The sequence below is a fragment of the Cotesia glomerata genome, unplaced genomic scaffold (genome assembly GCF_020080835.1).
Source record: "Cotesia glomerata isolate CgM1 unplaced genomic scaffold, MPM_Cglom_v2.3 scaffold_17, whole genome shotgun sequence".
Classification (NCBI taxonomy): domain Eukaryota; kingdom Metazoa; phylum Arthropoda; class Insecta; order Hymenoptera; family Braconidae; genus Cotesia; species Cotesia glomerata.
Window position 1 is genome coordinate 255,378 of NW_025402108.1, and position 3,319 is coordinate 258,696.

Consider the following 3,319-nt stretch of genomic DNA (forward strand, 5'->3'; position numbering starts at 1 on the left):
CTCTTCTAAACCGGGAAACTCGGGAAATTCGCCGTCTTTTACACGACAAACTTTGACCACTCTCCAACTTTCTTCCTTATAACTACTTCATTTTTATTATTGTCGAAAAGAGTACTTAAGGTATATATCCAGAATTGTTCCGCAACATCCTTTTTTTTTTTTACTAGTCTTCACTGCTTCGAGAGCACTCGTAGTTTTCAGAGAGACTAAGAGTTTTTAGTTTACGTTTTACACTCATTATTTATTGAAATTTCTTTTCCCGTAGAGCTGTATCAAAATTGATGTGTATTGCAGTGAATCGTAACTAAGTCTAAGGGTATGATAATTTTACAATCGCCAACAGAGAACCTGACGTCAGCTATAAATTCCATTACCATTTCGTAAAAACTGGTAATCCCCTAATAAGATACTTATAATACGGTAATAACCTTAAAATTCGAGATAGAGAGGTCCAAGTGTTAGTGTATTCGAGTTATGGAGGGTAAAAATGTACAGAAATAGCTTGTAGGGACTGCACTAATTATTTCGACTTATAGAGGGTAAAAATTTCGAGTAACGGAGGTTTTATGGCTTGAAGGGGAAAGGGGATGAAATATTTTTCGAGTTACGGAGGTTTCGAGTTATCGAGGTTCGACTTCATCGAGGTTCTACTGTATGCTCACCATATGTATAGCATATATATATATATATAACTATATATATATATATATATATATATATATATATTTATATATATACATATTACATATACAGACGCGAATATATATATATATATATATATATTTATATATATACATATACATATACAGACGCGAATATATATATATCTTTCATTTTGACTAGTCACCAGAAAAGGGTGTAGAAAAGAAAGATAATTTATTTCTGGTTTTTTTTTTTAAATATATATGCATATATATATATATATACATATATACGCAATATAAAAATATATAAATATATTCGATTTTGTAGTTCTGCCGCTCGTGCAGACGCTACAATGTAATACCAGATTTATTGTTATTACTCAGTGCATTATGAATATACACACATCATGTCAACAAGACATACAAGATGGCCCTCTTGCCGCCAGTGCAAGTGTAAGCCTGGTTTCGCCATACTGCGTGATGTATACTAATGCGCATGTCATACTATATGTATGCAACGGCTGGCTTACCGCTCGTGTAAGCGCAAGCCAAGAGGCGCCATTTTTTTTTTTTTTTTTTTTTTGGAAATAAAAATTTCTCAAATGTTAATAAATTACCTTTTTCTGCATCGGATGTCTCTTTATTTTTTAATTGATCATCCGTTTGACTCTCGTCCGTAGAGCCATCATCATCATGCAAGTCCCTCTCGTTGTCGATGGTTTCATTTGCTGGTGGGGTTAGCGTCTCCTCAGGATTATCTTTTGATTGTTTCAATTTTTTAACAACTGTTTCGATACTACTTTTGCCTTTGCGTTTAGACGTGTTGTTCACTCTTGTTCTCTCCATAATTATTTATTAATTATTTAAAACCGATAAATTTCTCACAATAAAAATTTTGATGTTCACTCTAGTGCACAACAAAAAGATATGAAGAACAGAGGGATTAACCGAGGTAGGTGAACCGATGTTTTTAGTTTTCTCTAAACAAGTTGTGCACTCTAGTGACCAAAGAGGTAACTACATGGTTATAAAATTATTAATATTACTATTAATCTCGAGAACGAGGCTCGTAGTATAATTCGTGACTATTATCTCTTCTTACTTAGCTCTTGCTTAACTTACGAACTTTACGCAAGTTGCATATACCACCCGTTTAGAAATAAACGGATATATATTTCAGCCTATTTAAATACTTCTTAGTAAAAAATTGCATATTCATAAAAAAGTTTGCGAAAGCTAATTTCGTCAGCTAGACCTCGCTCAAATCACCAACTTTCGGCTGATTGCAAAAATCATCCGTTAAAAAATAAACGGGTATATATATTTCAGCCTATTTGAATACTACTTAGTAAAAAATTGCATATTCTAAGCTATCAAAATCTGCACGGAATATAATAGTCGATAATGCTGATCTCATGACCAAGACCTAGCTTAAATTACAAACTTTAGGCGGATTGCTAAAATCACCCGTTCAAAAATAAACGGGTTTATATATTTTAGCCTTATTAAGTACTTTTCAGTTGACAATGGCTAATTGGTAGTTGGCGACATCTTCAAGAAGAAAAAGTCCAAAAATTCGCGGATGCTGATTTCATTGCCTAGACCTCGCCTAAATTAAGCCTTCGGCTGATTACAAATAAATGCCCAGATAGCAAAATGACGTATTAAGTTATTCCGAATGAGCTCAGATTTCTGATTTGGACGTCAGAGTCTACGTCTAAAAGACGTCTTTAAGACCTTCTCAAGAGGTCGAATGCGCCGCTTATTGTAGACTTTAAGAACTCATCAAAACGAGCTCTTTTTTCTGAACTCGCACAAATGAATGATTTTTGATCTCTATACGCTATTATAATGATAACAATAATAAGAACACAACAAAAATAATATTAATAATAATAATAATAATAATAATAATAAAAGTAAATTATGAAAAATAATTCAGAGTTTCATGAAGCACCGATGCTGATTTCGAATGTTTATTATTTTAGCTAGACCTAATATTGTCGGTTTAAAGAGAGAAAGTGAAAATCACAATTGCCGTAACTAAGATTCGAACCCGAGTCGCGAGCGTGCTAGATCGATACCTAACCCCCTACGCTGTTCAAACGATATGTCGTTACACATCTCATTATTCTTATAAGCTGAGTTTATATAGTGATGAAATGTTGCGATCATTGTCTATATTATTTATTCTATTTGATACTGTGTATTGATAGAGAAAAAGTAACTTTTACGAATATTTATATACTAAAAAATATTCAAAAGTCTACCTGTAATATTTTTTTAAATAGCCTATATAAATTTTGTTTACTTTTCACAATATAAAATCTAATAGATAAATTAATGAATATTAAAAATTCAACAATAATTAATAAGTATATAGTTATAAGATATCGTTAAATTCGAATAAAATGTTTAGAATTGATACATGCAAAGTACTCCTTAAATGTAGAAAGTTCACATAACTTTTTCAGATTAGAATCCAATTTTATTATTTTATCTAAATTAGTTTGATTACGAACCAGATTTTAACATTATTGCCTATTACTTCATAATATAATTTAAAATTTTTGAAAAATTTAATTAACCTGGATTAAGAGAAATGAGTTAACCTATGCCAAGTGTATATCTATATATTAATCTATTCAAATTGTTTTAAATCATTTAATTCGAAT